The 12,122-nt window shown below is 36.8% G+C and overlaps 1 long non-coding RNA gene across 1 annotated transcript in view; it reads right to left on the reverse strand.

Moving 5' to 3' along the window:
• LOC140635180 (uncharacterized) overlaps positions 1–12,122 on the reverse strand; it is a 315,137-nt gene that overhangs the window by 5,070 nt on the left and 297,945 nt on the right. The gene's annotated exons all lie outside the window — the stretch shown is intronic.

Genomic DNA, 12,122 nt, shown 5'->3' on the forward strand with positions numbered 1-12,122 from the left:
TGTATATCTATCTTTTAATTTTCAGATTAAAAACAGGTTCCAAATATGTCTAAGTTTAAACATGGAAACTTAGTTTATTTTCTGCATCATTTACACTGTCATTAAAAAAGTAAATGAGAGACAGGACAACAAATTGTAAAGAGAAATATCTCTGGAATAAGAACCAAATTTCAATTTGAGCTCTGTTCAAATGACTTCAACTTTCTCATCTGAAGATAGGAATAATCAAAGAACCTTAAAAGATTATTGTGATTGTTAGTGAAATAAAATATGCAGGTGCTTGGCATGAAGTCGCCTCAGTTCTCCTCTCCTCAAAATATATTCAAGTTTAATATCATAATGGTACTCCTATATCTAATTATCAGGAATTGCTCTGGATTCTTATTTCTTATGTATCTTGTCTTTCAAATCATATTTTAGTGTCTTAAGGGTAATAACCATGTCTACTACTTAATATCTCTCTTTATAATATCTAGCTCATAATGGGTTCTAATTAAATATTATTTTCCATTATCAATATATTATATATGAATACCAAGGAGTTATTTGGAATAAAAGCATCATTTCTTCATACACATAAAATCATGTATTTGACATTTTCACTAATATTCTGATAGGAAGTGTCAATCAAACTGACACAAATCAAGCTTGCTCCCTTTCTTTCTGAAGTCTTTATCTCACTGTTCACGTCTTTTTTTAAAGGTAAAATCATTTTAAGCCCAAATCTGATATCCTCATTGTTGAATCATGGTTGGGAAATATTTAAAAAGGGTAGCCAGATGGCCAAATCCAGGTGTGACAGAGAGATTTGGAGAGGTTCTGATGAGAATTCAGTTAAGGACCTTCAAATTAGTCTGCTAGCACTTGGGAAATCTTCTAAAATCACTTCATATATATTTTTCACCTTAACTCTCTATCTTTCTAAAGACCATCTCAATATTGGGTCAGATTACGCATATTAAGGGATCTGTAAAAGCCATGCTAATTTAAACTGCAAGCACTGTGCATTACAAATGACCCACACCAGTAAAGCCTCTAAATCTATGCATATGTGACTCATCAACTTCCAGAAAAATCGGGTCAGGAAATGCTCAGTTTAGAAATTAAGTCTCTGCAATGTAACAATAGCCCTTTAGATAGAATGCTTAGTGGTATCATAGGGCTGCAACAGATTTTAGAGTTCAAGTCTTTTCCTTAACTTGCATGTAAAACCTTTCCGAGATAGTCACTGTTGTCCTTTTATGGATTATCAGAGAACACTCTACCTCCCACCCTTGGTTTATTATGTATTATTCTGTTATCATGCTAGTTCTATATTCCTTCTTTGATTAATGCTATCAGAGTAACTAGTGAAGAAAAGAATACATTCTGAACTGTAATCTGACATTGAAGGTCTTTGGCAATGGGACCCCAAAGCATCTTTACAATTTCGTTCATTAAATATTTAACTGGCAGTTATTACAGGCCAACCAGTTGCTACAAGTTGCTACAAGTCCAGTGGAAAAGATAGATGAGTACTCAAGAAAATACAATACAATGTCAGCACAAACAGATAGAAGATATAATTGAAAACAGTGTTAAAAGAACCCAGAGGAGGGAACCTAATGAAAGCTAGGGCTTTAGGGAGAGAGTTTAAGATAAAATATCAGCCAAACAGAATCTTGAAGGATGAGTAAGAGATAAGAAAGGGTAAATGGCATATATTCCACTCAAAGAGAAGGACATATATAGAGGAAAACATAACAAGCACATTATCTACTTTGGAAATTGCAATGAATTCGGAAGGGTTATAATATAGATTACAATGCTTAGTGTGTCCAACAGTGGAAGCTTAGCCTAAAACAACAATAATGATTTGTTATCTCACAATCTGTAGGTGAGAAATTTGGAAGCAGCTTAGCTGGTTGGGTGTTTTGTTTTGTTTTGGTTTGGTTTTGGTTTTTTTAGCTGGTTGGTTTTGATTCCAGATCTTCTCCTGATGTTGCTGACAAGATCTCATTCAGGACTCCTGTCATCTAAAAGCTTGAATTGGCTGGAGGATTTGCTTCTGAGATGGCTTACTTATGTGGCCATCGTCAAGAAACCCTCAGTTCCTCACTTCATGGATTTCTTGATAGAGGAAAGGCACAACATGGCAGCTGAATTTCCCAGAAACGATCCAAGAGAGCAGGAGAGAAGCTGTATTATTGTAAGCTACTCTCAGAAGTCACACATTATCATTTCCATGCAATCCTGTTAGTAATACAGGTCGCCCATTTAGTGTGATAGGGGACAGCAAAAGGCACAAATACCAGAAGGTGGGCCATCTTGGAGGATAACTGCCACTCTAGGAAAGGTGACTATCTAAAGAAGTGAGTGGTTCTCAGTGTAAAAGAAAAATATTATTTGATACAACTGCAGATTATTTTTCCATTTCAAATTATCAAGTTAACTTCACTATTCCATGCACTCTTTTTTTAACTATTATTTTTTCTATTTCTCTCAACTAAAAGTCCTTCAACTTCTTCCCCATTTCCATTCTCCAAATCCTTATATTCCCCAGTCAACCTCGTAAGCAAATTCCTCTTTGTTATTTAATCTGAGAAGTCACTGTGATCTCCTCTAACTCTGAGCCACCCTGGTACTTTCACTTATCATGCATTTATTTACAAATAGTTATTCAGCATTGTTTATATGTCAAGCCCTAAACTAGGGTGTATGGACACAGCACTACACAAAAAGAAAATTCCTCAGTTTATGAATCCTATACTCTAGTGATGCAAAGGAAAACAAATAATAGATTTATGTAATAATTAAGCTAGAAATATATACTATGACAAAAAATAAAGCAAAGTTATGGGAAACAGTTGAGTAGCAATGTGTATAGATAGACTTGACAGGATATACACCTTTGAGGAATTAAGTTTTGAGAAAAGTCCAAATGAACTTAGGGACAGGAAAATGTTTAGAAAAAAATAACAACAAAACAAAACCTGGTGTATGCATCTATTGTTACCTAACAAACCATCTCCAAACTTAATTCATTTACATTTTAAAACAATCAGTTTTTGCCCACAGATCTGTAATTTGGGGAGAGCCTTACTACAGTGGCTTGTCTGTGCTCTGCCAGGGTCAGTTCAAGCACCTTGATTGGGGCTGGAAAATCCATTTCCAGGATGTTTTACTCACATGGTTGGCAAATTAGTGGTGGCTGTCAGTTGAACTTTTCAGTTGGGAGTCTTAGTTCCTTTCTACATGAGGCTATTAGTGGGACTAATTAGGCTTCCTTATGGAATGCTAGTTAGGTTTCAAATTCAAGTATTTAAAGAGGTAAGAAATGTAAGCTTCCAATCTCTTAAAATCCATGCCCCACTGAAGTGGCAGTGTCACTTCCACTACATTCTTTTGATCAGTCAGAGGCCACTCAGATTCCAGAGAACGTAACATTTAAACTGCTATAATTTTTTGTATATTGTTATTTATTATTTCTTATCAAGAGTAGTTCCCAAACTAAACTATAACTTTCTTAAAGGCAAGCACTAGCTTATATTCTGTTTAACACAACACTGGAATAGCCTAGAAATAAATACTTGTTTAAATGAATAAAAGAGTGTTATAAATTTCAAAGGCATATAGGATCAAACATGACTGTATTGAGATGAACATTCTTAGAAGTATTAATTTTTTTAAGATTTATTTATTTATTCATGAGAGAGAGAGAGGCAGAGACATAGGCAGAGAGCGAAGCAGGCTCCTTGCAGGGAGCCTTATGTTGAACTTGAATCCCGGACCCAGAATCACGCCCGAGCCAAAGGCAGACGCTCAACCTCTGAGCCATCCAGGCATGCCAGAAGTATTTATTTTTATTGTCTTACTTCAGCTCCATCATTTGAACAAATATGGGAGCATAGCACCAGACAAACAATTCATTAATTAAAAGGAGGACAGAGACAATGGTTGAAGAAGCACAGAAGTGAGATCAGAGAAGACAAATTTTAAAAGTGCTATTACATATCTAGAGAATGCCCTATTGAGGTTATGTTGGGAAAACAAAAATAGGTATTTTGAAAAGGGAAATTTTAGTTATATAGTTACAAAGTATCTCTACCAAATCTGCTTTTATTTTTATTTTAAGCGAAAGATTTATGAGCCATATGTTTTGTCAAAGTAGCACTATACTTGGAGTCTTAAACTCAATGACTTCTAAGGCTATTTTAGCTTTAAAAGTCTGATTATGAGATGTGGGTTCAAGTTCTCACTATACCACTGAACTTCTTTGAGATATTGGGAAAAGACCTTCACATTATTTGGTCTACAATTTTTTTTTTTTTATCTATAAGGCAGAAATCATAATAGAGGGCTACCTTAGGGAGTGGTATGAGAGACAGATTGGAAAAAGAATAAATACTTTCTCTATCCTTTCAGATTCACCTTCCTCAGCAAGTCCACTCTATGGTAATTGGTTGAGGATGAAATTAAATAACTCAAGATTCAGGGTTCTCCAAAGACTGACCCATCCTTACCTGCCTTACCTATGTAACCCTATCTTTTACATTCTCAAATTAAATGTTCCATTGTGCCTATGCCCATGTATCCTGTGCATATGGGACAATGTCCCTTTTGAATCTAAAATGTTGTACCATACAATTACAGGTAATTGAAAAGTTTAGGATTGAAAAGGTCCACAGAGATCACTGTCGTATCTCCCCTTGTTTTACACATTAAAACAAAGAAAACCCAAAATAACGATAAACAAATACAAACAAAACAGAAGCTCAGAGATCTTGAGTTGCTCAAGGTTGGAAGTTTAGAATTTAAATTTCTGAATTCCAGGAATAGTGCTTTTATTATTCTATCATGCTGTCAATCTGTATTTCTTGCTAGAGTTCTATGTAAATCTTTCCAAATAATAATAAATAAGTAAACTAAAATGAAATGAAATAAAACAAAAAAGGTACATCATCTAATTCCTACTTGACCTTTTAGTTTAGAATGCACTTGTAACAAAATTATGGTGATGACCCTTCGCCTTCAAACATACGTACGTTTATGGCAGCACCTACTGCTTTACCACCTCTCGTCAAATTGACCTCAGATAATATCTGGCTCTCCTTTACAGTCCAGCATGAATATGAGCTATTGGAATGTGGCATCAGGAAGAAAATATTTTCCCCACAGTAAAGTAATTCCTTTAAGAAAGTAAACAAAAGTATATTCTAAGTGGACCCTTTCCTAGAAAACATAAAGGCAGACCACTGTTGGTGGACATATATTTGGTCTTCCCTCCATGATCAGTGTCACAAAATAAGAAACTATTTCATTTTGAATAAATCTATGTTCCAAGCTAGCTATGTACTAAAATTTTACTTTGTCAGTATAAGGGTATGTGCCTGATGCATATAGGACTCCTGACTGAGCAGATAAAGTAGGAAAGAGGAGAGAGACTTAAGGGAACTTTTATTTCTGACAATGATCTTACAGATACTAAACAAATAATACATAAAGCTGTAAGACCTACTAAACTCATCCAAAGCTCAAACCTGCTCCTGCTTGAGGATTTCATTTCATCAAGGCACATTTACAAGCAAAATCATATACTGCTTGAGTTTAAAAATAAATTCTCAATCATGTTAATGTTAATGATATGTTCTATAATAACTAACTTCCCCCTGTGGACAAGTGACCTCACTGATGCTCGAATTTCCAATTTCAATTATTGCATTTATGTATTATTTTTAATCACATTTTAACATACTTCCTCTGCCTCCTCTCCCTGAGCATTACCATTATGAAAGCCTCTCTTAGGAAAAAAATAGTAATACAGTATCAAACCTAGAATTTATGATTAATCATTAAACATGATTCAATCATTCTTCATTGTTATTTTGTTGTTGTTTTTGTTTAATGGATGAAGATATTAAGGTCTGGAGAAGCTACCTGGACATGCAAAGTCACATGGTAAGATACAGGAGACATGGAACCAGAAGCCAGGCCTGGGCTTCGGTTTTCAAGACAAACTATAACTACTCACAGCTTATCACCCAATTTAATTCAGCTGACTTATGCCCTACCAGTCCATTCTGACTCCACTTAGATTTTATTTCATCTTTTCAATCAATATCCAATATTTATAACTCCGTGATTGACAGTGGCATCATACCAGTGGGCTAACAGGCATGAACACGGTTCCCAAGTCTACTAGGATTTTGCTATGTCCTCTATGAAGATTAAAGAGCAGATCCCATGGTTTCCTGAGACTCTCACATTCCTGCAGCTACCCCCATTCACCTTGTTCTTGCCGTTTCTCCATCACCAGAAGGCCCACCTATTGCCTCACCTGGCTCAGACACTTACTCAACCTCTTTTTCTGTCATTTATACAACCCTCCCTTGATGGCAGTTGCTGGCAGCTTCTTTTGCTCAAGGTATTTCAGTCTGGAAAAAATTAAAAGCATGGAAGAGTGCCTTGAGCAACAGTGGCTGCTGTTAAGTGCTTTGGCAGTTTGTCAAGATTTAGCCACCTGCCTAGAAGAAGTTTTATTCACCAGCAAATGCCACCCCCTCTGTCACCTCTCTGTCTGCCTCCTCCAAAACTCAAACACTCATAAACACTGAATCATTTCTGTATTTATTCATTACGATCTTCATGAAAGTCAAAGGCATTTGACTCAAAAACCACTATGGCAAAAAACCAGACATTTTTTAATCTCCAATTTATTTTCTTCCGGATGACTGCTTTCCAGCATTCCTTCAAACTCGGAATCATCGTTTGCCAGAACACCTGATGGTTATGTAAGGACAAATCCAAGTGCAAACAGACTCATCCTCTTTTCAAATTCTCCTCTCTTCCCCAATGAAGTTAAAAAAATAAATAAATAAAAATAAAAACACACTAATGGAAAATAATTTAACTGAATCTTAAGATATTTTGTAAAGAAATAATTTTGACTGATGCTAAAAAATCCTCCCCTCTTGCCGAACTCCACACAATAATTTCGTTTATTTTTTTGAAAAACAATTTACAGAGGAGAGGTCTCTTTTTAAAGATGTAGATTCTTGAAGGGAACTATATGAAATTTCAAAGAAAAGGGCAGACACAGTTTGGAGCCTAGAACTCTTGGGATTTTTTTTAAAGAGGGAGTAAACAATGGACCCCAGCATCTGAGGAAAGTGAAAGTAATCATTTTAGAATTGGGCCACTCTGCAACCCTGAAAAATTAGTTTTTGCTGTGTGGAACACAACAAACATTCTATGCCAACACCTCAAGTACTTACAGAACTGGTTCATTAGTACAGCCACATGAGTTACACCAGTTCTTTACTGGGTCATCTATACATTTGTATTCATGGTGATGGTCTCATTGGGACTAATTTCACAGAGGTAGGAAAAGGAACAATAAGAGAGGTGTGGTCTAAATAGTAAGTTCTATGGCTTATGCAAGGAATAAAAGAAAGGAACGGTGATGTTTGAAATCAGGCCAGAAAAGCAAAGAAAACAATATTCTGCTTCCTTTAGTGTTTACCTTTAATCCTATTTTTTACCTTGTTTTTATAAATTCCTTGAGGAAAGAGAGCACACAATACATTCATTTCATAATTCCCAGTTAAACACTGACAACTTCCATGCCCAATATCTCAGTGGTGGGTCAAATTTTCTGTAGCGCATATAGAACTGCAGAAGTAGAAGGAAGCAAATGGATAGAAGAATACAAGTCCTTTGTTCTCCAGGAGAAACCACACCTCCAGGCAAAAGGTCTATGGCCAGTTTGTGGCAGAGCAAGGACAGGTACACGAGTCTAAGCTTCATGCTTGTCCAGTGCTAGTCTGACTCTGCTTTCCTTCATGGTGGGCTGTATTTGACCCGACCCAAACTACATGCTTGTAGCTGCAAGTGTTTATATTTGACTAGGTAGTCTTTTTTTTTTTTTTTTAAGATTTTATTCATCCATTCATGAAAGACACAGAGAGAAAGAGAGAGGGAGAGGCAGAGACACAGGCAGAGGGAGAAACAGGATCCATGAAGGGAGCCTGACGTGGGACTCCATCCCGGGTCTCTAGGATCATGCCCTGGGCTAAAGGCAGGCGCTAAACCGCTGAGCCACCCGGACTGCCCTAACTAGGTAGTCTTCTATCTATTGTGTCTTCCTTCATGTTTCTGCTTTCCTGAATCTTGTGAAACTCAGAGAAAGCCCCATCTCCTTCCTCAATTATTCCATCACCCAGTTTTCCATCCCAGCCATCATTCATCTAATGGCTAGGGATGGCCTATGCCTCCCTGATAGAAATTATGACTGCAGAAATCCCCACTACCCACTGGCTGGTGCCAGCAAAGAGAGAGTGGCCTCCCTTACATCTTTCTTTTCCCTGCCTTTTTACCTCTACTGGGAATCCCTCCTTAATCTTGCTATGATTGGAAAACATTTTGAAATATTTAAAAAAATTATATTTTATTTGTCTTCCACATTCCTTCCTTTTTCCTTTCCTTCACTCAACTAGTTCTCTGATTCTACTGTTATCATGCTCAGGGTGAAAGGCTAAGATAGCCTACAGCTGTTTCTACCTTTTTTTTTTTTTTTTTGAAAGGTTAAATCCTTCAGAAAAGCTTTAATGTTTTCAAAAATCAAGTGACATAAGGGTATAGTCTGAAAGAAGCATTAAGAAGGGATGTGAAAAGAGAATCCTTCCCCATAATAGAAAGTTCTCCCTAGCTGGTTTGGAACTGGGGAAAGAAAATTCTGGAGGTCCCAGAGCAACAAGCCTCTGGTCCTTAAATCCAGGCAGCATTGCTGGTTAATGGCAAGACCCTCCAATTAAAAAGGCAACTGGGTGTGTGGGCTCTAGGCACAGCATTCTCAGACCTATTCAAAACTCCGGTCTCAAGCATGGATTGGAGGCAACATAGAACCTGAGGACCTAAACAGATCAGTAACAGTGGATGTCCCTGAGGTAATCTATATAGAATGATGATGGGGTGTCAGCATCTCTTCAAACCTTCAATCTACACATCAGATCTTAGACTCTCATCCTATGCTAGGGACATTTCAAGAACAACTAAAATAAATTTTCCAAAACCTGGTGGAATATAGAATCATATTTAGAAATGAAGTTGAGTTAAAGAAAAGTAAGAAAAAAGATATTTTCTTATATACCTGAGGTGGTACTTTGAAATGTATCCCTCTGTCTTACCCTGCTAGATTCTAGAATCAATTTAGGCATTATAGGGGCTGAACTAACTGTGGTGAATGATTAGGACCAAAGAGAGGCTGGACAGAAATAACATCCCTTGAACAAAACCTTTCTTAGTGTAGTGGTTTCAGGGTATCCTTGTCTCAACACTGGTCTTCTCTCAACACTGGTCTTCTCAGCAGCATTCTGAGGCCTCATTCCTTTTGAAGAAACTGTCATCACCTCATCACCTGTGAAGCTCTTTGATCTTGGGCAGTGCCTCAGTTTTCTCATCTGTACACAAGGGTTAAGAATTATACTTATGGTTTAAAATTATTTTGAATATTAAATGGTTAATACATGCAAATTATTTAAGGCATCATGTGGCACAGAGTATGTAATCAATAAATATGAACTGTTACTATTATTTTTTATATTAGTGTGTTATCCTCTCAGTTCTCTGACTTACTGGATAGGAATGGCATGACTGGTTCTGTTTGTTCTTTGAAATGTAAATTATTCTGCATAGATTTTGGCTTTTCTCTAGGGTTTAAGCTGCAACATGAGAAAATACACTGAGGGAAGAGGAGATGGGAATGGAAGTAGAAAAGGAAATAGCCTTTTCTTCTGTATCTTCCTCGCCTTCAAATAAGTAGTTAAAAAAAAAAAAAGCAAACAAATCTTAAAAATTCTTAAAAGAAGTCTGCAATCCTTTCAGGGATATGCTAAAAGGAAAGAAAAGTTGTGAGGCCAGTCCTGGGGGAGAGTAAGAGAAACTCATCCTTTTCTTAGGGTACATAAATGAAAAACCACTCTGTAACCAGGGACTGGCCAGGCCAAACCATGACCCCAGGGATTAATACAGACCAGAAGCCCCAATTTCTCAAAATTCATCAACATCGTGCTCTGATACTTCAGTACCTACCTCTATACATCTCTAGGCCCTGGCCTGCTGAAGCTCTGAGTAGAAATGAAAGAGGCCCTAAGGACTTGGAGTTAAGATAACTTCCTACCCACTACCCCCTTCTTGGAGATGCAAATTTAAATTCTGAATGCATTAACCCACAAAAACATTGGTAGGCTTTGTATTTAGTTTCCATAGTGTTATTAGGACATTACTATAGTTCAGCTACAGTATGACTTAAATAGGCTTTTGTAAGTGGCTTGGGAACTAAAACACCATGTCTAAACACAATTCTACAGGAAAAATGCCTCCCAACTTCAAAAATGAACTTGTAAATCAAATTTCCTGTCAATGTATGAGAAGGAAACTATTGGTAATAGCATATGTTATGCTTTTATTTGAATGTGTCCTATAACTCGAGGGGAAATGCTAAAGGGTAGATTTCTCCAGAACCTCTTTATAATACTCCACCTATAAATATCCTCCCCAGCATTTATATGCATGGCCAACATAGTTTTTTGTTTGTTTGTTTGTTTTTTTACATAGGTGTTCAATTAATATCAGTTGAAACTGACTCATTAGGCCTGCCAGAGCTGGCTTTTCTAAGAGACTGCTCTCGGAATCACCTAAACAAATTTCCTTGTTAACTAATTTGTTTTGATTGAAATTTATTTTTCCCAAAGTTATTCTTATTTCTAATATCCAAAAGGAGACAAACACACAAAAAAACTGTACCCCATTTGCAAGAAACTACTTGCTTGAATAAAAGCAAATGGCATGGGCAACAACAAGTCTTATGTTATCTGCATACTGGCTGGTGTAAGAGACCACTAGGAATTACCTCTAATGATATTTCATTTCCTGCTCTTTTGTAAAAGGGCAAAACCATCATGGAGGTCACTTCTGACAAACCTGTTTGTTTTTCCCTTCTCAATGTTTATCTCCACAATTGAGACCCAACCTCCCCTCATTTCCTCCACTCAACGCCACCTCTCCTCCGTACCCTTTTCCTCCTCCTCTTTCTTTTTTTCTTTTCCCCCCTTTGAAAACTCTAATGACTAGAATAAACCAAAATGTCAACATTTGCAATTCTGGAGCTTCATTTAAGCAATAAAAATAATAATTAAAAGGGTAAAACCTTAGAGAGATTTCTTCATTTTATATGGTTTGCCAGTGATGATACACATTCAAAAAAGCCAGTAAAAGAATTAATTAGAAACAGCCAAAGCTCAACAAGCTCTGCAAGTTAATGAAGCAGAGAGGAAAATGTCATCTTTGAGACCCAGAGCTGCATTGGCTTGGATAATATCCACTCCTGCCTTACTCTCCTAACTAAACCTCTTTTAATCTCTCCTTGAGAAATCAATGCTAATGACACGGATTTACCAAGAAATGACAGCAGATAATACCACGAGAGCTGCTCCTGTTTAATGTAACTTAGTTCTGATGGGAACACTCAGAGTTTCATTCTGACAGCAAGTTGTTGTTTTGCATGCTCCTTATGGGACTGAAAATAATGGAAGAGCTTTGTTTTATTTTATTTTGATTCCTTCCATTGTGAGTTTGTTTTTTATATTGCTCCCTCTATCCCTCTTTCCAAAGCAGCTTTTTCTTCTCCAGCCATAAGATTCCCACCCCTGCCATCCCCATCCACATTCTACAATCCAGTCTTATTTCGTCTAGCTTCCTTCGGAATGCTTCTCTTGTGGCCACAGGTGTCATTGTAGCATATACAGTTTCTTCTCCATGTCTCTCATGCAAAGGGTAATTTATGTGCATACACCTGTTTATTTGTGTTTCTATTTCATGTATCTGTTTGGTTGCTGTGGTCAAAATATATATGATACCCCAAAAATACGTGTAGAATACACAGTTCACATACATTTAATGAATATCAGTATTTTATTTCAAAACATAAATGTAATGTTCATACTACATAGCAGTGCTGGTCTTAAGCACATCATACTAACAGAGACATATTCCACAGGGTATTTACTGCACCTGTAAAGAACTGGGAGCCATAAAGAAGTGAATGTTTCTATTTTGCCACTTACTAGATAAGTGACCTTGGGAAG

Source organism: Canis lupus, chromosome 6 (genome assembly GCF_048164855.1).
Source record: "Canis lupus baileyi chromosome 6, mCanLup2.hap1, whole genome shotgun sequence".
Classification (NCBI taxonomy): Eukaryota; Metazoa; Chordata; class Mammalia; order Carnivora; family Canidae; genus Canis; species Canis lupus.